Source organism: Anser cygnoides, chromosome 3 (assembly GCF_040182565.1).
Source record: "Anser cygnoides isolate HZ-2024a breed goose chromosome 3, Taihu_goose_T2T_genome, whole genome shotgun sequence".
NCBI classification, from domain to species: domain Eukaryota; kingdom Metazoa; phylum Chordata; class Aves; order Anseriformes; family Anatidae; genus Anser; species Anser cygnoides.
In genome coordinates, this window is record NC_089875.1 from 36,666,429 (window position 1) to 36,690,012 (window position 23,584).

At 37.3% G+C, this 23,584-nt stretch overlaps 3 long non-coding RNA genes across 3 annotated transcripts; 1 reads left to right on the forward strand and 2 right to left on the reverse strand.

Moving 5' to 3' along the window:
- The first annotated feature begins 3,541 nt into the window (after positions 1–3,541).
- Positions 3,542–8,967, forward strand: LOC125180818 (uncharacterized). The gene is made up of 3 exons (XR_007159717.2): positions 3,542–4,019; positions 5,374–5,480; positions 8,860–8,967. It is a non-coding gene; the product is annotated as an uncharacterized lncRNA (long non-coding RNA).
- On the reverse strand, positions 6,294–13,072 carry LOC125180817 (uncharacterized). Its single transcript, XR_010830240.1, has 3 exons — positions 12,981–13,072; positions 11,696–11,775; positions 6,294–8,886 (listed from the first exon to the last, which is right to left on the reverse strand). It is a non-coding gene; the product is annotated as an uncharacterized lncRNA (long non-coding RNA).
- Positions 13,073–14,557: 1,485 nt separating this feature from the next.
- Positions 14,558–18,891, reverse strand: LOC136790382 (uncharacterized). Its single transcript, XR_010830241.1, has 3 exons — positions 17,575–18,891; positions 16,464–16,576; positions 14,558–14,673 (listed from the first exon to the last, which is right to left on the reverse strand). It is a non-coding gene; the product is annotated as an uncharacterized lncRNA (long non-coding RNA).
- Positions 18,892–23,584: the final 4,693 nt, after the last annotated feature.

Genomic DNA, 23,584 nt, shown 5'->3' on the forward strand with positions numbered 1-23,584 from the left:
GCAGAAAAGAATATGGGAAAACTGAAGAAAAAGCAACTAAAATCCAGTCTGATTAAACTCAAAGTAGACTCCAAATTTCCCCTCTACCCTTAGTAAAAAAAAAAAAAAAAAAAACACAAGCTCTTTAGTATCAGAAGCCCAGTGAAAAAGTCATTCTAGATATGTCATATGAGAATGAACTTAATATTAAAAAATTATTAGAACAATTTAATTGCCTTTAGCATTTCAGCTGTCAGAACTGTTGTTGGTATGCCTAGCCCTTAATTAGCAATGAGTTATGATTGATTAATGGACCCAAAGAAGTTTAATTTCAGGCTATGTAATGTGTATTAAAAACTGAAAGGGTCCTGTACTTTCACAGACTAGTTAACCTTACAGTGATACAGCTTTCATTTTGATGTCCTCAGAGGTCAAAGTACATCCCAGCTGCTTTTACAGCACAGCTCTTCATTTAGACAGCCAAAAAGAAGCAAAGACAAGCGAGTTTTATTAGAACCTAGTAATTAATAAACCCTGCATATATGCAATCTCATTTGAATGAAAATTAATGTGTTGTTGAGTCATGTTACTATAATTAACATTAGATGAACTTTTAAATGATTTTAGATTTTTTGCTTTTTTATTTTCCTGCTCTTTCCTCTGGAGTTAGCTCTCTGAAGTGCACTTTTTTTTTCTTTTTTTTTTAATAGGTTCAGAAATATATATTACAAGGTTCCCACATAATGCTAATTTTAATGCTTTAAGCCACTGACATTAGTAAGGTGGGTTGCCAAGCCGTTTGCCCAAGTCTGCCCTTATTTATTCCTTAAGGCCAGAAGAGGATTCATAAGGACAGTGTTAGAGGCAAACAATCTGGTCAATCTATCTCAAAAAGAAGGTGGGGGCAGAAATAGGTAATAAAAATAAACAGAGGCACTAATGTAGCTTTCATTTGAAGAGAAAGTGCATAGGCTCTTCAGCAGGACACCAATGGTCTAGTAGACTTAGTTGATCTGAATCTGCTAGACTCAATTTAAGGATTTACAGACTATGTGATTTACAGGTTTTCAAATATACATCCCAGATACCATCTTTTCAGATGTTCATCCAAAGAAAGAATAAACAAAATGGAGACTTGTTGTACTTGCAAATCCTTCTGATCATTACCTACAAGTGGATGTAATCTACTTGTTATGTAGATCTGAATAAACAATAGGAGAATATATAGAATTTGTCATACTTTTTCCTAAGGTCATATCCTTAGTTGATGGCTGAGGATATCTTTTGTTGTTTTCATTATTGCTAACTCAGTGGCAAACAGATCAGGTCCTTGAACAAACTTTAAAATCATCATATAAATAACAGCAGAAGCCCCCAAACATTCAGCAAGTTAGCTTCCTAGGACAAAAGCTGTTTTCAGTATTTGCAGTATCAGATAGATATTATAAGGTTTATTACACCTGCACTATAGGTAAAAAATCAGATCACTGTGAAAATATTAAAACGTGGCTCATGTCTTTTAATATTCATGGCTTTAGACTTCTTACAGCCCTAAAGTTTAGCTGCTGAAAGGACCTGGTGTAGAGTCCCTATGAAGAGTAATGTTAAAACAAGAAGGCAGAGCCAAATCCATATGATTACATACTGGTCCACTTTTATTCAGCTGTCTACCTTTTTACTGTCCTGTTAGTTAAGGTATCAAAGCTTTCACTGTCTCCAGGTGATTTCATCCTTTTTTTTTTATTATTTTTCTTGTTTCCCAGAACCTTGGTAGTTTTGGTATTTCATCAGCATGTTGAGATGTCTTCTTAGTTTTGCTTACAGTTGCTTTAATGGCTATCTTCTGGAAATACTGACAGACAGAAGATGCAGAGAGACAGAAAACATAGTGAAAAACAGAGGAACATTTTCAAAAGCTCAAAAGTAACTAGGGTTTTTAATTTCCTTTTTGGGAAAACATTTTAGGTGCCAATAGAAGGACTGCAGAACACACTTATCTGGTTTGGAGGTCTGAGGTCCCTGGAAGTCAGTGGGACTTAGGGCATTTCCCATAGGATATTCCAGATTTGCCACAGATCCTTCAGGGTGCTTACAGTACCCTTAATCTTCCTCTTCTCTCGGGCAGGCAGCTGAAGGGACCTGGTGAGTACTGAAGACTTCAAGGCTTCAGAGAAGACAAGTACTTTGAGAGCCTCAAATATAAGGCAACATGATCACCATTTTGCTGTTCAGCTGGGAATATCTTTGAAGATGCTACCTGCCTTAAAAATATTTTGATTTAAATTCAAGACAGAAGAGAAAATTACAGAAGGTGTCTCTGGGAGGTACCATCATGAACACCACTACCACAGAGCTCTGCTTCATTTCCATTTCACTGTTTCATCAAAACTGACTCATTTCCAGACTATTTTTTGACCTCTGACGAATGAAAATTATTCAATGGCAAAATATTCTATCACATATTTCTGTGAGTTATCTCAGAGTCATTTAGGCTTTTAAAATGCCATCCTCTAGAATCTAAGATCAATTATTTTCATGTTTTCAAATTACTTAGGCAATTTTGCAAAAAGGTTTTGGCTAATAATTTAGGAGATTTTTTTCCTATTCTGATTCAGATAAGGTATGAAGAAAATTATTCTGTCACTGATTTTCTATGTATGGCAGAAATGAGGAAAGATAAAGATAGTAAATACAGAAAAGTGTTGAAATATGCACTGTCCTAGAAGAGGAACATTAAGGAGAAAATAGAGTTCTGTCTTTCATTTTACTGAGGTTGTAAAAGAAAGCTCCAAATGTTTTAACAAAAAGCACCACACAACAGAGTAAACAAAGCTAGTCTTTTAAATACTTTACTGAGGAAATCAGACTTCATAAGAGGATATTAAATTGATACATAGCTATTCAAATAAGGGTAGTAAACCATGGACACACATCATCAGTAAATCAGTCATAAGTTGAAGCAGTGCTTGAGGCCTGAACCATTTTTTTTTTTTTAAATTAGATGTCTAAGGCAAGGTACCAAATAAAGAAATAGGGCCACTGTCTCTCACCTTGCATTTGGCTAGAGTGTGGTTGTGCTCACATTCAGTCAACAAGGATGGTCACTAAATTTTTCTGCTGCAATATAGGGAAGACTTAGCTTAGCTGACTTCTAACTCTGACAGAAAAAGACTACCAAACTCAAGCTTCTGTCTCACAGAACTGCCATTTATTAATTTTTAAGATGAAGAGTAAAAATAAGAAGGTTGAACAACATCTAGGCCATGTAGCTGCATTAGCATTTTTATAGGAAAGTGAAAGCTTTTACATTTTTTTTTTTTTTAAACCTGTTTTCCCCAGAGGTATGGGCTCTAACTGTGCACATATGTGGAAAAGTAATATGGCCAAATTCTGGCCTCAGTTACACTTGTACAGTCCATTAAACTTAATAGTCCTCTAGAGGTGTAGGCAAAGGCAGGGTCTAGTGACTGGAGATAGAGACTGGAGTCCAGAGCTCCTCAGCTGGCGAGGAATGAAAAAATGAAATTTCTTGATTCTAGAGTTTCCTGTGCTTAGTGAAAACTTTACAGACCAACTTCATGGAACAACTCATATCTGGAAAAACAAATCTCATGGATCATTTATTACCCATACCTTGCACATGCTTAAACATCTCATTCACTTTACCTCTGTCCCCAGCCGGAGAGACCCAAGGAGTGTCCAGGGACCACTGCTGGCTCCATGTCAGTTTTCAGGCACAGCAGCTACTCAAGGAATATATTAAAATTACAATTTTGAAAATAATTGTTTCCCTTTGTCAGAGAAGCTTCCATTGAGCAAATTATACCTATATAAAGCAAATTAAGCTATGGATAACCTGTAAGACTTTGGAACCTTTCTTGAATCTAAGGTCTGTATAGAGGGTGTTTCAGTGTGGGAGGAGACATGGGCAGAAACCACTCATAATATCACCTCCCACCATTCTCTGATTGACGTGGGCAGAAACTCCAAGTGTATGAGCCACAGCATACTCCAGCAGGCCTTACCCAAACCCTTTAGAGGTAAGGATTGCAAGAGGAAGCAAGGCTGCCCCACAGACAACACATAGACTGGTTTGAATTGCTCTCATAAATATGAAAAATTTCTTCCACAAATTTTTGTGTGTTTGATTGGTGTCAGAGCATCTCAGTTGTAACTATTTTTCACCTGCACCTATAGTTCATTTTAGCAGTGCAAATATTATAGAGTACACTTGTGAGGGGAGGAAGGAACCCTTCAGCAATTGCATTCATATGTACATTTGGGTGGGATATTCTTAGAGCACCAGATTTGGCAGCTGTTTCTGTCATATCCCGTACTGGCTTGCTTGTCTTTGATAAGGTCTGTGCAGTTATATCAGTTCTGGTTTCTGGCTGGTAATTCTGGATGACATCTTGTCCACTTAGAGTCAGTCCTACCTGTCAGCTTGAAAAATGACAGGAGAGAGTGGAGGCTCCCCGCTGTCATTCAAGGGAAAACATGGCATCTGCTCTTGTTTATACTTCTATTTCTGTTTGGTATTTGTATACCCCTTGGTTTATGAAACATGTTGATGTCTGATCTTCTAATAGAATTCTGGTATTGATCCCCCATTCGATATTTGCCCTCATAAGTATTTTTATTGGCTATGGCTATGAATTTTACATACACGTCAATATATGGTGCTGGTGCATAGAGGTGTTAACAGAGTGCAATTATACCTTAACCTGTCCTTTCAGTTGGGTATTACCAGTCCAACCTCTCTATCCAGGTTGAATAAGAGCAAAACTGAAAATACAAACTCTCCTTTAACACAGATGGAAATATCTGAGTTTTGTCCTGCTCCAAAAAGCATTGTAAGTTGGTAAAATTCTGTCTCTCAGAAGCTCCAAAGACTATATCTCCCTAGCGTTTTGAGTACAGCAGCTGACAAATTAAGCTTTTGTTTGCTCAGAAATTTGTAAATATTTGCTTTCTTTTCTGCTACTTCAATATATACATCTCTTATTCTGTCATCCGCTTTTTATTTTTCTCTTTTCAAAACCAAAATGTTTAAACATATTTGACAAGTCCACAAGAGAAAAAACAGTTTCTCTGAGATTTGCTTCAAATCCAGACTTCTTTGTGGATGATCTTTCTATCTTGGTAAGCCTCTTAATGTCTCAGTTCTTTGCATGTAAATAAGGCTGACATATCTTTCCTCCTTTCACAGTGTATCTTTTTTATTTAAAATCTCAGGGTCAGTGAGTACGTTTTATCAGAGATTTGTACAGTCCCTGGCACAAGGGGGTAAGACATTGACTGTGACCTCTAGGCAGTCTTATAAATATTGTACCTAGTAATAAATAAAGTTTATACTAGTTGTTATAAACTATGCTAGGTTTTCATTCTGTATAGCTCAGGAGACCAATACAAAAACTGGAGACTGCTGCAAAGCAATGTGCTGGAGTAAGAAGATGTTCCGAAAAAGCTGGTGCAATGTTGTGTGGAGAATCTCTGAAAATGTAAGTTTTTCTGTTTTGCGAGGGGAGACACATTTCAGCTGTGCCATCATTATTATCGTTCCCATTTGAATCCAGAGCACATTGGAATTACTGTATACTTAAGAATATATATATATACTTAAAGAATAAAAATATAAGAATACATATACACTACATTTATAGAGGGTATTTTTAGACAAAGTTACTCCCAAGTCCCTTTGAACATCTGTAAAAGTTCGTGTGGGCAGTCCATCCAGTGTCTTATTAGGCTGCTGATATTGATACCGTGTTTGGTAAAATCCCACTGCCAAAGGAATGGAGTTCACACCACCTTTGCTTCTGCATGTGGCATAAATTCTGCCTGTGCATGTGGCATAAATTGCACCCTGCACAGAAGAACAGCCCAACCAGAGATGAAGTATAGCAATGGGAACATCAGAGAAAAGAGAGGTCTAGCACAGAGACTGAAAGGATGTATAATTGGAATTAAAACAAAGAATGATAAAAGGAAAGGTAAATAGAGCATGTGTGGAGTAAAGCCATACACCTCATCTGAAAAGGTGAGGAGAACCAGCAAATCAAGGGACAAGAGAAATATGAGTCTCAACTATGCTTAATTACAGGGGATCCTGAGCACCTAAAAAAAGAAGCAGGAGTACTATGGGGGGAAGTATTCAGTGTCTGTTTACCTCTCTAGCTGTCCTAAGAACTGAGAGGTGGATGTGAAGAGAAATGCAGCAGAGGCACTGAAAGCCCAACACTCTACTTCCCCCAGAAATCCTGGGAAGGATACAGCAACCAGTGGCACGAAGCAGCAGAGCTGCACTGGCTCACTCCAGTCCAGCAAAACAGAGTGATATAGAGCAATGCAAAGGGGGTAGTAAAAATGCTATTTACAGCTATTTAACAAACTGCTCCCCGAATGATATTCCTCTCATACAGATGTAAATAAAATGCTGACTTTTATTACGCTGCACTGAAGAAGGCAATGCAAACAATCCCATCTAATAGCTGACTGTAAGTTGAAACATGCGCTACCATAAATTCTGTCCATTTTTACTGCAGTTTGGGGTGTGCTGATGCTGACCACAACATTTTCCAGGGTTCTGTTTGTATTAAGGATCCCCCACAGATTTCACTGAGTTATGTGGCCAGCACAGCTTTGAGAGCACCATTACTTGTGTGCTTCAAGGCATCAGTTAATTTTTGAAAGCTGTCACTGAGATAAAATAAACCGCTAAATAATCACAGAATTATTCTATCTGGTTCTAAGGCGGCCTTTTTCCCTTCTGTGATGCAATCTGCATGTCTCCCTGGCTTTCATTAAACAAATTAACAACTTATCCCATGTTGATACTCATTACATTTCTTTGATATTTGCAGTAAGACCTCTGAGGCCATACTGTTCTGCTCCTCAGTAGTTCCATCATTTCTAATAGCCAGGCCTTGTGGTAACAGATCTGAGGAAGCTTTGCACATCAGTACCTGGTCACGGTCCTGGAAGGTGCTGGGCTGATTCTGAAGATCTCTGAGCATCCTCAGTTCCTGGGGAAGCCACACAGAAAGTGCTTGTTGCAACTACCCCCTTAGAATCAAGGTTTTATTCTGGAAAACAAAATTCCCACTGAAGGCAGCATGAACTATTAACAGCCAGACTGAAAGCTTGATTCTTCTCTTATTTATTTGATGATAAATCATGAGGTACCACACTGATGTTGGAGTTACATGAGCTTAAAAGTAGTTTAAGTGGGTAGAAGTGTGATCCTGGGTTCATTGCCAAGAAGAAATAATCACTCTTCTTAAAATCAGACTTGCAGTATTTATGTGCTTATTTAAGGTTGAAAGCACAATAATGAATGAAAAATAAGTTCTGTTACTAAAGCAAAAAATACTCTAAAGTATTTCATCTCCTTTAGCATGTCTGATAACAGTGCTACTCTTTTGGTTTTTGTAGGGTTCCAGAACTGCATATAGTTGCATTATGGCATGTCTCTGTTATTTGGCAATGAACTGTTAAATTGTTCCTGATGATTAACGGCTCCTGTAGGGACTTCAGAGTGAACAGAACTACAGAAACTTAAAGGATTCTTTTGAGCACCTGGGGAAATTTACAGCCTCCAAAGAAGTTTTGCTGAGATATTCTGCCTGATGAAAGATGTATCTTTTAAAGTGTGCTCCCAGCCCCAAACAAACTTCTTTTTCATGACAACAATGGAAGATGAAAATTCTGTACATAGTGTAAATCAGTGTAATTCATTCATGTCAACGAAAACATGCTGATTTATAGCTGTGGAATAACTGGCATTTTTCTTTTGTACAAATATTGCGGGAGTTTCAATTAACTATAATAACTCTCCAGTAGCTTCCCATGATTCATCTGCCTTGGCATCTTTCCTCTTCCTCCTCCCCTGTGGAAAACAAACAAACCACATCAACAAACAAAAACTCCACTCGCTGAACATGGAACATAAACTTCTGTGTTACAGTGCTCTGGCACATTCATTAGATAGTTTCCAGTAGCTGTTTAGGTCATGAATGTTCTTTTCTACAAGAGCACATTACAGAGGCTTTTTGTGTCAAAATAGTCTAGAACAGTATTTAGATTTTTTTTTTTTTTTAAAAAAAAGGACACAAAAAATAAAGACCATCACAGACTTATATTTGGCAAAGATACAGTTATCAGTTATCTTGAAGCATAATCAAGCTTTTACCACAGCAGGGTGTTAGTGTTTTTATTAACATTTCTTTATATTTTGGTGTATAAATTTTATTGTACACAAATATTTAAATAAGTCTGTTTCAAAAGAATCCCTATTTCCTCCTGCAAACTGCTTTCCCATTTTCACTCACAGCACCTGTAGCAAAACATAAAGGATACTTTAGAAATACAATCCAACATTCTAATAAAATGTCAGTATTACTTAAGAGCATATCTGAAAAATAACTAGGCTGAATGGTGGAAAAAAACAGTCTCAGAACAGCACTGCCAAAACGGTTACTGCCGTAGCAGCTTCCTTTTGGTGATCATTTGCCAAAGAGTTAGTTTGAGGCAGATGACTGGATAAGCATCTTTTTTTAATATGTTTCTGGAAAAAAAGACGTAAGCAAATGCATATGTCAGAATACCTACCAACTCCCTTCTACCCACCCAGTATCTCTGTCAACAGAAATGAAAAGTTTGTTTCTTAGATATTCTTTCCATGCACAGACATTGTGACTCAGAACTCCACTGTTTCACCAAGTTGTTTTTGTTCAAATATAAAGCAGACCTTTTCAAGTATGTTGAGACATTCTTTGAAGCATTTCCCTGCTATCTTGTTGGGTTGTTGTTGTTGTTGTTGTTGTTTGTTGTTGTTGTTGTTGTTTTGTGGTGAATTAACTTGAACTGCATGTGTTGTAGATCCCACATACATGACTTTCTGAAAGACTGAAGAGAAAACTGCTGATAGAAATTCTGAAGGACATCAGTATGCCATAGCATCTGTATTTCCCTTAATGTAAGTATTTCTTAACCACAAGTGAGACTTCTTACAAAATACGCAGGTCCCTTTCAGCAACCAAACACTGACAGATACATATCAGAGGGGAAAACTGAGAGTTATCTTCATTTCACATGAATGGAGACAAAATAGCTACCACCCTGTTGTCATCAGTGAACTTTACTCTCATTGCTTCATTCCCTCAAAGCAAAAAAGGATTTTTAAGGTATCCCCCAGACCATTTGATGGCTCAGCAATGATGGAACTGATTTACAATCTAGCATTGTTTTTCAAATCTCTGTAAGCATGAGATTAATCATTTCCACCAAACAAAGAACTGTTTACTTCCACTTTTTCCCAATTTACAACAGAGGTGGCACAGATTCATCTAGCAAGTCTGATTTCCAAGTTTACCAATCAGAACCAGAAGAGTTAGCAGCAAAGGCATTATGGCACCAGATAAACTCATAAAAGGAAACAGCTGTGTCTAAATCAAGGAGTAATTTGCTCCACAGTGGATATGCAAAATTCTTAACAGAATAGGCAACAGCTATTACAAATGTGGCAATCTGGATTTATGAAATGGTTGATTCAATTTGGTGAAAAAATTATTTTATAGCAACTGTAAAATGCAAATATTAAAATCTATTTGCTTGAGAAATGTATCAGAATTTGAGATATATAAAATTATTATATTTACAAGAAAATTAAGGGTGAGAAGGCTAAAAAGTAAGGCTGACCAAATACATAACAGAACAAAACAAACAAAAAAATTGCAAAGAAATGTTTCCATAACAATAGTTTCCTCTACTTTATGTACGGAAATAGACAATGAGATGTCCTTAAATCTTGCAGTGTTGGAAGATGTGCAAATACAGGCATGGATTGCACATTAAAGGGTGTGCATGCTCCCAAAAGAAAATCCAACAGTGAATGAGCTAGTGTGGTTTTGTTTTAATGAAATTATTTCCTTACATGAAAATATTTTATTGTTATCACTCTCTCATGGATGTCTCATTTCAATGAAATTGATATGAAGAGAATTTATCAACCCCCTTTTTTTGAATTGCTAAAGGATCTCAAAATGTTCTGTCTTTTTGTTTAGGAAAATGTTTTGTTCTTAAATTCAAATTTCCCCAAATGGTTTTGAGATAACACTGAAATTAATGCTTCAAAAACATGAAAAATGCAAAGTCCATCATTTGAGCAGATCTATACACTTTTATTGTATTCACAAATACAAAGTAAAATTATTTATTTTATTTAATGAAACATTTTGAGATCTCATTCTTGTTTAAGGATAAAAGGTGGAAATAAAGGTGAATTTACTTGAAAATCTAATGGAACCAGAAAACAGAAAAATACTGTGGAAGTAACTGTAGTACATAGTAGAAATGATTTTATTTCTTTGAGTAAAACGTGGATGTGAAACTTTTAATGGGGAAAATTACTTAACATATTTTCTTCAAACATTTCTGATACTGATAGAGAAATTTGATAGGAAAGTTTTTTCAAAAGAAAAAAAGCCAGCTGAAAAAACGATTGTATAGAAACTATTAAACGACTCTTACTAAAAATCTAATTGACTACACAAAGTTTTCTGCTTTATTTTACTTGTCAGCTACCTCACTCATTCATATCTATGAAATCAAATACATCAAAACATTTCAATGTCAAATTAATTTCTTTCATCTCTTTTGATCTTGCATGAAGGGGATGATTTTCTAAGAAAGATACTGTACTGGTAGAGCAACTTTGTGACCATCTCCTGCCAAGGTGAAATATACAGTTGCTAATGGTAACAGGAGGAATGACTTGTGGCACTTTGTGCGGTGCCATTATTAGAAATAATGTAGGGAAAACTATCCACTGCAGGAAGGTGATTTACTTTATTCCCTGCGTTGTATTATGAATGCATGAATCTCTCATCATGGAGAATTCCTCTGTACAGGTGATTTCACTGTATGTTTAATTCTCTACTCCGTGTGCACAGAAATATCTTTCTACATACCTCAAGACAAATACTTAAATTCCCTGTTTAGCTTTTATTCAGTTCCTTCTCTCCTATTCAGATTGGTTTTCTGGAACGAGTGACTAGAATTGACTAACGAATTCAAGATATTCCTATCACAGAGATTGCAGCTAGAAACACTGATAAATTAAAGAGAAACTGGTAAGATGAGATCATAGGCTATAGGATTTCAATATCATTGGTGCAAAATCAATGAAAGCATGCAAGGATATGAAGATACAGTTGTAAAACAATAGGTGGAAATGGCAAGTAGTCTCAATTAGCATAAACAACAAAATAGAAACCTCCTATTGCCTGCTGGTAGTGAATGGATGATAGCACCCAGACTATCAGACCTTTCAAGTTTCTGTGGGTGATTTAATTATAAGGGAAAGCTAAGACTAAGAAAATCTAGGTACTGATGAAATATGATATTAGAATTTCTACCAAAGTGAAGGGAAAAAGAAATACAGAAATGGAAGTGAAATGTATGATTTTTTTTAATTATTATTTTAATGATGCTCTGTAACTATGTGTGGTGATGTCATAAAAGTTTATCAGTACACAGCCTGCTAATGGGATGTGTTAACCTCTCTAATCATTGTTTTTGTACAGGATTTGCTGAATGCAGAATGAATGGACAAAATGAACAATTTAAAAATAATAGTTTTGATAGTTTCACAGTAATAAACTTCAGTTACCTTGTGTCAGAACAACTGTCAGTGAGGACTTTCTTCCTAACTTACCACTTCAGCAATCCTTACAGCCCCAAATCATTCAAAACAGTGACTTCAAAGTTCAATGTGAGTTCCTTCTGCAAGTACAACTTCAGAGAGAAGTGTTAAAACTTCAGAGTGGCAGTGTTAAAAGCAAGTGGTATAAATACAACTTGCAAACTTGATACTTAAAGAAGAAAATGCAATTTTCTTGTATTTGATCAAAATGTTTAAAACACTGCAATTCAGGGTAGTGCTTTGAGATAGGACTGAACCTTCAGAAATTTATGACAAGATCAAAACTTTTAAATCAAGCAGGATTTTTTTTTCAACCAGAGAAAGACTGTAGAAGAAAGATATGTTTTACACGTCTGTTCCATCTGTTGTTACCTAATTACGTTTTATTATTAGTTTTATGACTTGGTTTACGTGAAATATTAGTTTGAATGTTATAGATTTTATTAAAATATTGATATTAAATGGATTCTTCAACTGAGTGATTCTATTTTGTCAAAAACAAAAACAAACAAAAAACAACAAAAACAATTTTTGCAGTAGAAAAGGTGTAAGGACTGCATTTCACACTGCATCAGCTTTCATACAAGTTCTGAAGTTGGTCTATTTAAAGCTAGCTGTCAACATTCTGAAGATGCCATTTCAAAATGGCAGGACATTCTGCTTTTTGTTGTTGTTTGTTTGTTTGTTTTTTAATGTACATATAAGAACTAAAGCCAAAATTATTCCATTTAGGTAATCCCCAAGCTGTTGGCACCACTGCAAGCATATCTCAAAGGACTGCAATGCACAGATGGAATATGAAGCAACGTTTTACAAAAGTGTAGATAGTCTATTCCCTCCTTATTTCATCTCCTTTCTCTCTGCACAGCTATCTGAGGATTGAAGAAGTTGTACCTTAAGGACAAATGATCTTTTTTCCCATGTAGACACCCATCCAACTGTTAATATTCTGTCTTCTGTGAGGACTGGATCAAATTTTTGTTCACTGTAGTTTCTTTTAACACTGTTGTACGTGGAACTAAATGATACTGATATTTTATTTTATACTATATTATATAATATCATATCATGTTATCTGTGTAGTTGCATAAATAAATAAAAACAAAAGGCAGAGAGGATTGTTGAGGAAGAGATTAAAAAAAAATGCCAAGGAAAAGATATTTCTTAAGCAGAAAGAATTCATTAGAAATCGAGGAGGTTTCTTGACTAAGGACTCCAGCTTTTTTGTCTTCTTAAGGTGGACTGAGATGAAGAAGTTCTATTTTACAAAATAGATGGGTCCTTTAATTAGGCTTACATGTAAATGTTTTATCCCCCAGCAATCCAAGGTGTTCAGCCTTTGATTTAGCACACTGAGGAAAAAAAAAAAAAAAAAGTTTGGCTTTGAGTAATGCACAGCTAACCCACACTGACCTCAGAGAAAATAATGCTCATAAATTAAACATTCGTGTTTAGACTAGCAGTAAGAGTGCCATAGTAACCTTGGTATGGAGTAGATACTGTGCATTTGACTCTAAGCAAAAGTTTTATAATTACAGTGAACTTACAGGAATGTATTCAGTGACAAACCAAAAACATACTTCTCAGTTTCCTCTTATAAAAGCCTAGTATAACTGCTCTGTATGTGTACTTTCAGGGTGCAAATGAAAATTATTCTAACATTAATTTATATAGTATATACAGTGTAGTCAGGGATGCTAAAAGCTGATTGTCAGATGTAATAAATGAAAAGAACCCAAGAAATGAAGTGGTTGGCCAAATAATCAGGTCTGCTTTGCCAGTTTTAATGATGCAGACTGAATCCAAAATAAACTTAATTTTATACAGGGAAGGGACAAAATCTTAATAAATAAATAAATAAATAAATATACAGGTAGACTACATATGTGGCATTCAGGTACATGAGCTACAGTTGTCTGAAGCCTGCCAGATTACATTGCAGGGAGGTATGTATGTGCATGTGTGTATTTAAAAACAATTTTTATTTGCCATTTCTATATCATGCAGCATTAAATGGGCAATGTTCAGGATTCATCTCCACCGTTGCACCACTGAAATGCAAAATAACAATGTAAGCAAACTTTATCTATTGCTTTTAACATCTGCTTGCTGCTTAATAAAATTTTCAGATAAAAAATACCCAAGGAAAATCATTCTATGCACACAGTGTACTGTTACATACAGGAGTGCTGAAATAACACCATAATGGTGTTAATATTACACCTATTATGACCCAAAACACCACTTACATTTTGGAAGTAATTACTTCTCCTAAGTATATTGGTAAAGCTATACAAGGCTGAAAGGTTTAATGTAGGCTTGTCAGAGATACATTAATTTTCCTAAAAGTTTTATATTTATGGGGAAAAAAAAACCTACTGAAAGCTTTTATTAAAGTCAATGGAAATATTTCCATGGGATTTAAGATGGTGTTATACTTTAAGCTGTACAGGGTGTTTAAGGCAGACCTGATCCCTGACTCATATTTGATTGAAGATTCTAGGAACTAATTCAGAACTTACTACTGAACTAAGTAAAGAAGCTATATGTTATGCATTTAGGACTCAAAATGGGAGCAAGAAGCCGCTAAACATTAAAGAGGAAAAATAATTCAATCATGTAATAATGTAAAAGATGAACGTATGTCTTGCACGTCAAGCATGTTGGAGAGATGTCACTGAAGTATCTCAAAAGTATATTTTTGCTTTATTCTCATATGACATTGCCTTAAATATTACTGAAGTGTGAAATATTAAGTTACCTTCATGATGTCCATTTCTGCCAATATTGCAAGAAAGGGATAGAATGCATTATCACAGTTCTAATCTGTCATTTAAGAGCAGTTATTGCACAAGTTCCTAAGGCCTGGCAAATGCCCTGTGTGGATTTTTCAGATACTTACCTCAAGAAGAGTCTGTGGAAAATTGTTTGTTACCTGACACTAGAAGGGACACCCTGAAGACCTTCTGGTGCCAGAGCATGTATGTATTCTGCAAGGCAGAAGAAAGAATTTATAAGAAGCCACTCTTCTCAGTACTTCCATAGAGAGTCCTAGCAGATTAGATTCTTTTTTTTTTTTTTTCCAATGAGGGCATCTATATGACTGTTGCCTCCTTCTGTGCTAGCATTCATAGCTGGGAGAGACTGAAGATAGAGGCGTGGGGACAGGCTAACATGAATGCCTGGAAACATAAAAGACCACAGACGTTACCCTCTCTATAGTTAATGCTCTGGCTCTGCATCTTGGCAGATCCAGAAAATTCTGTTTTTTAAGACCTCATTCTGAGTCTAAAATAAGGATGTTGAAGAACAGTGTTTCCACAGAGCTTAAAGCTCAATTTCTTTAAGCTTAATGAAAGTTCTAAAACATTCCTATAGACTTGGCAACCATACTACTGCAGAGCATGTAAAAATCTCAGCCTAATACTGTTCTGTCTCTTCTCAATGGCTTCAAAACATTTTTTCTTCATTCTGCTTCTCTCACATGCCCAGTGAAAAGGCATCTAAAATGCCTTAGAATGCACTCTGTACTTCAAGTGATGTTGCTAACCTTCATGTAAATATTCCTCAGAAATTACAGTAGGCATAAGTTTTATCTTTCTCAAACTTTTCATTACAGTCAGTTTTGCAAAGAACCATTTCATATATTGCAAATTGAAGGTCCATGCCGTTAACCTAAACAATTTCAATGTCTTCAAGCCAACAATCTTACCATCCATGAAAAGGGATCCTTTTGTAAAGCTCTTTCCCTTTAGTTCTGAAAATTGTCAGGATATTCCCTTTTGCCTGAATCTGTGCGGTTCTCTACAAGCCATCGTATTATATTAATTTATGAAGTTTCAGTTTTATGGCTTACAGACAGAGGAAATAAGATTAAGGAAGAGTGAAGCCAAGATAAAAGCCCCACGGGGTAGCAACTTGGAAAGACTGCTAAATAGTGTCATTATCTCCCATAGCTCTTGCTAATCAGACAAATAGAAATAGCCTACATGGTGGCTTAAAACCAGGAGAAAAGGGTTGGCTGCTGAAGAAGGATTGAGAATATTGTGGAGTGATTTCAGGCCTATAGAAGCAGTAATGCTGCTGGCATTCAGAAAGCAGCGTGTGGCATCCAGATAGAAATGTTGTCTGAAAACGGGAATAAAATGAGCTGGGATCTCATTTTCTTCTTCTGAAGGGAGAGATAAATACACAAGGCCTGACAGGTGACAATCCCAAAGCTAGCCATTGGCCCACTCAGCATGGGAATTTCAGTTCTTAGAATCATGGAATCACTTAGGTTGGAAAATACCCTTAAGGTCATCAAACATCACTGAACACTACCAACTCCACCACTAAAACACATCCCTCAGTGCCACATCCACACATCTCTTAAATACCTCCAGGGATGGTGAGTCCATTATGACCTCCCTGGGCAGCCTGTTATAATGCCTAAACACTCTTTCCATGAAGAAATTCTTCCAATATCTAACCTATACCTCCCCTTGTGCAACTTGAGGCTGTTTCCTTGTGTCCTGTCACTTCTCACCTGAGAAAAGAGACCAGCACCCTCCTCACAACAACCTCGTTTCAGGCAGCTGTAAAGATCAATGAGGTCTATCCTCAGCCTACTGTTCTCCAGACTAAAAAACCCCAGTTCCCTCAGCCAGTCTTCCTAAGTCTTGTTTGCCAGACTCTTCACCAGCTTTATTGCTCTTCTCTGCCCACTCTCGAGTAACTCATTATCCTTCCTGTAGTGAGGGGCCCAAAACTGAACACAATATCCAAGGTGCAGTCTCACCAGTGCCGAACACAGAGGATCAATCACTTCCCTAGCTCTGCTGGCCACCCTGTTTTTGATGCAGTCCAGGATATCATTGGCCTTCTTGGCTACCTTGCCACAGAAAAACATCTCTGAAAACAGAAAAAGTATGAAAACAGAAAGGATCTTCATTAATACTCGTCATGCCCTTCAGCAGCCTGTCATGAGACTTCTTCAATTTCAGGACATCTGTGGGTTGAGAATAAACCACCTGTATTGCATAGGGCATATCCTATTTTCTCAATGGGACAAGTGTAAGAACTTATTTCTTCATAGCTTTTGCTTCCTAGAGAACTTTCTATTTTACCTTTTTTTTTTTTTTCTTGAAGGGGAAGAGTGGAAGGAGAGGGGTCCCTTCAATACACATTTTAACATTCCTTTTTTTTCTAGATTACAATACTCTGATCATCCAGGTCTGTTTACTAAGGAGAGCTACTGCCAACAGATGGATCACAAAAGCTTATGTGCCTTCTAATGAAACCAATCTTTCTAATTTACTTTTCCCCGCAGAATGTTTTTATGCTTTCCTCATTTCTTTAGAGTGTAACTCTCAAAATCATCTGTTTGACCATGGTCCCAGGATGGTATTTGTGATACAATAAAATATAAACATAAAAAAGATAGCTATGCTTAGTTTAAAAGTCAGGCAGGTTTCACAGGTGTTGCTGAAGAGCCTTTAATTATTTAGAAGTGACACAATAGCATCACAATTACTGTTACCTTGGATGAATATTCATGAATGGATTAGATAGTATAGTAAGGCTGGGTGAACTTCAAAAGGCTTAGAGTTAAGTTCTGAGGCAGAGAAGCATTCAAAGGTTTGGGTGCATATCTGAAACAGCTAACTTGCCTGGAGCTATGACTGTCAGACATGAATCTGAGAGGTTTGAAATCAGTGCAAGTTGGACTTATGACACAAAGATATAGGGCTAAATCACTAACTAATAAATGGATAAAAAATGTCTGTAAAGCACAGGTCCTCTAAAACAAGAAATCCCCATGAAATACACCCCACCCATTTTCAATCCTTCATAATACTGTCATTCAAACGCATGTTTACACCCTTTAAGCTTAAAGAAAAGTTTCCCACCATTTAGTTGATGTAGCCTTGTGGACCTCCTCTGTCATGTTCCTCTTCCCAGGAACTTATGGGTGTGCTTCTTCTCTTCTGTCTTGAACAGACAAGGAAATAACCTACCTTTCATCATCTACAGACCTCACCTTGGTGGAACTGAAGATCTGTTTTATCCAGGGGAAAAAAAAAAAAAGTCCATTAAAGTAGCTGCAATAGGACAACTAGAAAAAGCTTAAATACAATTCTACCTGTTTAGCGTGACTGTATTACAATGGCAAAGGCCAGCTCTTACTTGTCTTTGAAACAATAGCAATAACAATATAGCCCCTTTAGGACTCTTCCTCATTTTTGCATTGGAAGTGTTTCTGAATAGGTCCTGGCTGTGGTCAGTCATCAGAATGTCAATAGTGTCAAGTAGAATGCTGTCTCTCTTCAATGCAAGACCTCTTCAGAGTAAACAGGAAGGTGGATAGATTATAGGAAGCTCTATGAGATATCATAGCTCAGTAGAGCTAAATCCTTCCTGATATTTCCTGTATTAACCAACCTTAGGCCATGCCAGACTATCTTGAACCTATTTAATTATTCAGTAAAGTAAGCTGACTGAACATTAGCCAAAGGTTTTTATCTCCATTCCTCAGTTGCAGTCATATTTCTTTGATCATGCCCAGAATTTTTTCAGAAGTTGTTGGATCTTCCTTATTTACACTGGATTGATATTAAAGAGGCACCAACCACTTCTAATATTAATTTATTTTCTAAAGAAAAAACACATTTATTTTGACAGGCACTGTACAATTTTCAATTTTACCCCATGAAAGAACACAAACATGGAATTTACCATACTTGATTGAGACCACTGGGGTTGGTGAGCTGCTTCTGAGCATGGCTATGAACTAATTCTTCAAAAAGTTCTTAAAACAAACAAGCAAACAATAACAAAACAAAACAAAGCAAAATTAAAACAACAACAACAACACAGTGATCACAGTTTTGCAGCTTTGATAAAGAGGCGGTTCAGATTTTCTTTCTCTAATTAATTGGCTAACATTCTAAAACATGATGTAGATTTATCAGTCTCAGCTATCTGAAATCTCTTATCTACTAGCTATAAATTTGACTAGACATGTAAACAAGAGTTTACTTCTATAAGGAGTACATTACACTTTCCAAAAAAAAAACAGTGAAGGATTGGGGAACTGTCTAGGGCCTTGTGCTTAGTGAATCTTCATCTGAATTCATTCAGCAACAATAAAAATATCCAATTACCACTCTTGTAATAATAATATTTTCTCAGTCTTTTAATCTATTAAAAAAAAAATCAAAGTTAAAATGAAAGATCAGGCTTTTATTCATGCGTAGGGAAGCAAAGAAAAATCTGTGCAAACTGTTCAGGATAGAGTCTGAATTTCCTTCCAGTACCCCAGTGTCACAGTGGTTTCACCGCAGTCTAAGGAACAGCTCTGAACTGACACATAGGGAAAGCAAGATCAGGATCTCACCCATGATGTATGATGCATTTTCAAACTGGAGAGCTGCAATATGAGCTGACAGCAGTTTTCCCACAAGAAAATAAATAAACTCATTGAACTTTCTGGCAAGGCTCCACTGTTTCATCAGTTAGGCAAATCATTATGTTATTCATTGGAAAACAATGAGATGCACCAAAATGAAAAAATGCCAGCTCCCCAATGAAAATTTAATATCCTACACATGTATATGTAAGCAACAGAATAATTATCAGTTGGGGGTGAATTTTTTTTCTTTTTTTCTTTTTTCCAATGGCTTTTGCTGTTTTGGTTAGGTGATAGACTGATGCCAACTGTCTGAAGTTTGTGCATTGCAAGTCCAGCAAGGAATTTGAACTTCATTTTCCCCACAGTTCCTGGATTCTTGATGGGAACCCTTAACCCTTGAGGACAATTTACATGTTATTCTCTTATGCTTCTTGACTTGAAAGAACTTCTTTCACATTGCCAGCCTGCATAACGTTTGTCTTAATGTGTCCTTCAAATATAAGCCTTCACCTTCATATTGAGGGTCAAATATGAATTAATGGCCTGCACTGACTTCATTTTGCAGTTTTATTTTTTCATCTGAATGCTCCATTTTACAGTTCTCTGAACACAGAGACAAAATGTTTTCCTACCTACTTAGTGTTAGACTTCTTTTTTCTTAACCAGTAGGAATAAGCACTTCTCTGCTATTCAAGTTTTTCATTGCAATGTCTCTTAAGCTGAGCCACTATTTCATACTGTTCTTTTTTTCATTTTAACATCTTTCCACACCCCTGTCTTGGTCATTGCGTGTGTGACACAGCACTGCCAGAGTGCCTGGTAAGTTCAGAGATTCTCCTGTTGCGTGCAAGAGTCCCAATCCCCCAGTGCTGATAGAGAAAACTCAAAGCCTATATTTCCACATTGCACTCAAGTCACCATGATAGGGCTCAGTTTGGAAGTGTTTGAAGGTTCAAAAGATGCTGAAGTCCCTCTACACCCTACCAGATGAGACAGCAGAGGAGTGATGCACCTGAAGACTAGTATTTGGTTTCCTCGCATGCGTTCAGTTTTAAAAGGAGTGTGAAAAAGAGTTTGTGAGGTGCAGCCCTTTCCAGGCTAGAGATTAGAAACAATGAAAGAGAGAGGTGAAGAAAAAAAGAGAATGTTAATGGTTTCAGCTGAACAGAAAACAACAACTAGAATCAAAAGCGGAAATTAAAATCTCATCTCAGTCACAGAATAAGATAGAAAATACTTTGAAGATAATATTTAAGAACTGAGGTCTAGTATTTGGTTTACAGCCATGATTTTCATCTGTATATCATTTTCATTGGCCCCAGGAGATTCGTGAGTTACTTCTGAGAAACAATGAAGAGAGAAACAGCCAAATTAAGTGAGTTTAAATTTACTATAGAGGTCATGAGCTTAAATTTACTATAGAGAAATCTGCATCTTCACCAGATAGTTAATTTTATATAATTTTTTTTGGATACAAACTAAAGATTGAAAGTCACTGGTTCAGTGTTGTCTTTTTAAATGACAAAAGTATGGTGTTATGGTGGTTTAATACTGCACCATTACCTTAAGAAGAAGCTGAGTAAATCATGCCATTGCAATTGTGTTAGATGGCTGTACATCTCAGATTCCTCACCTTGAACACCTTGCAGCTCATGGAGAAGACTCTAGTATATCCTGAAGTGAAGGATATATCAAAGTATATTCTTTCAAAGGAAGGAAGGGAAGGGAAGGGAAGGGAAGGGAAGGGAAGGGGAGGGGAGGGGAGGGGAGGGGAGGGGAGGGGAGGGGAGGGGAGGGGAGGGGAGGGGAGGGGAGGGGAGGGGAGGGGAGGGGAGGGGAGGGGAGGGGAGGGAAGGGAAGGGAAGGGAAGGGAAGGGAAGGGAAGGGAAGGGAAGGGAAGGGAAGGGAAGGGAAGGGAAGGGAAGGGAAGGGAAGGGAAGGGAAGGGAAGGGAAGGGAAGGGAAGGGAAGGGAAGGGAAGGGAAGGGAAGGGAAGGGAAGGGAAGGGAAGGGAAGGGAAGGGAAGGGAAGGGAAGGGAAGGGAAGGGAAGGGAAGGGAAGGGAAGGGAAGGGAAGGGAAGGGAAGGGAAGGGAAGGGAAGGGAAGGGAAGGGAAGGGAAGGGAAGGGAAGGGAAGGGAAGGGAAGGGAAGGGAAGGGAAGGGAAGGGAAGGGAAGGGAAGGGAAGGGAAGGGAAGGGAAGGGAAGGGAAGGGAAGGGAAGGTCTCAAAGGAATTAATGGTGGTTTGATTTTGTTTGTTCATTTGTTTGTTTTGTTTCTCCCTAAATGGTTTGTGAGGTAGGTGAAGATACTCTGGCTGAATTCATAAGTGTCTGTGAATAAAGAGTAACAATTGTCAGAAAAGTCACTAGAAACATGCCTATTTTATTTCACCTGGGGTAATTTCAAAGTGATTTATAAGTACTTTGAACCTCAAATTTCCTGGTCAAACCAAAGAGCTTTCTTCAGTGATTAGTGGGGTATGCACCTCTGATCTCAGACTGAGACTTTTAGTTCTTCTGATTTAAAGGCAAATTGCTCATCTAACTCTAGATGAAAATACAGCAGAGCATTGAAATGCTGTTAGCAGACAAAGGGCAGATTTAAAATAGAGTTGTACATGTCTGCAGGAAGAGTACTAATCTTTTTTTTTTTTTTTTTTTTTTTTTTTTTAAGAAGGAACAGGAATCAAGGCAACCTAGAACAAATAATTTTCTGACTTGAAATTTACCTGAGTGCATGGATGTACTCAGAGAATAAATCCAGAATTCAGTAACTGTTTTTCTAACTTTATCTTTCTTAGATCACTGTATATTTGTGCCACTGAAGACCTGTGCGAAGAGGAAAATAGAGCTGTCTGGCATCCCCTGAGGTTGTTGTATGGCTTCTGTACATACAGGATTGTTTTCCTATTAAACAGAAGCCACATACTAGCTTTCTGAGGAAAATATCTGATTAAAGAATTCATTAATATTGTGTACACAGTGCATTCAGATCTTAAAAGCAGCCATATCTTCAAGGGAAATCTCCCCTTTCTGTCAGCACAAATAAACCTAAGATAACCATATACTAGCCTTCCATTGCATAAAAAAAAAAATAGGTGAGGAATATTGAGGCTTTCTAGTTGAGCATAGTTTCTAGCTATGGGCCTTCAGCATTATATTACCCAGAGATTCTGCTTTGCTCTCAGAAAATATACAGACAGACAGGCACCAAATGAAGCTTGGCAGAGGAGAAGCAGAACAACAGTGCACAAGGTGATTGGATTTTCCTAAGAGCAGGCATCATGCATAGATCCAGGGGTGCAAGTTCAGAGAACAGGACCATGCAGTTCCCCAGGGAAAGACTACTCTCATGCACCAAATAATCCTTTTTTTTTGTCCACTCATTGCCTTACAGTTTCTTGTGTACCTTAATCTTCCAAAAACAACCCCTCCATACCTCCCTAACTGGGGGCAAAATATTGCTTCTTCAGGGAAAGAAAAATGCTGAACCACAGCTGAAATTCCTTCTCCAATGTCTCAGGGAGACTGGGAGGCTGCTCTTCTTTGTCTTCCTACCAAAACCCAGACTATTAGAGATGACGGGAGTACGAGGAGAGGGGTTCTACAACTAGATCTCCAGAAGCTTCCCATTCCTTCTCATTCAAGGTAAAATGGGGAACTTTCAAAATCATACATCCAAAAACAAAATAACCCCAAATAAGACAGCAGAGCCAGAATAGCCAACCACTGTTTTGAGCTGTGCAATGATTAGGATACAGACTATGAGTATGGATTTCCTATAGTTATGCCATTTCTGAGCTATCAGTGAGAGAGCATACTGCCTGTCTCCTCTCACTCCAGGAATTCTGTTGTGATGTCAGGAATTCACTTAATGAAATTCCCATGGGGGGGGGGGGGGGGGGGGGGGAGAAAAACAAATAAACAAACAAAACAGTTTCAATACTACACAAAAATTTCAGTGGGAGAAAGTTAATTTTGGACTGGTCCCAAGAGACCTCAGCATGCAAGTGCAATTCTGAAAATACTCAAGATCAGAAGAGAGTTAATAGTAGCAAACTTCTTGGAAAAATGGCCTTTACTGCAGCCCAACAGAAAAGGAAGCCACAGTTGTGTTTCCACATACAGAAATAGAATTTCTGGATCTTGAAAAAGAGGAGGGGATGCAACACCACGGACATAGTTCAGCCTGACTCCAAAGAGAAGACAAGGCAATCCCCCCTTACTTCTGGAAGCAGCTCTTCAAAGTATGGCCTTGGGATAAGCTCACATCACCAGCCACCACCCCGTGCTTCATAGCGCTTGATTCCAACCGGTATCTGAAGAGCATATTTTTCAGAATACCTGATTTACTTAGATCTCATAGTCCTTTTGGAAAGCAATATGAGGGGACCATTTGAGTCACTTAAATCTGTTTTAAACCCTAACTCTTTGCCTAACGCTATCTTTAAATACACAGACACAACATGTGTGTATAAATACAGACAAGTGTCCTTATATACACTTTA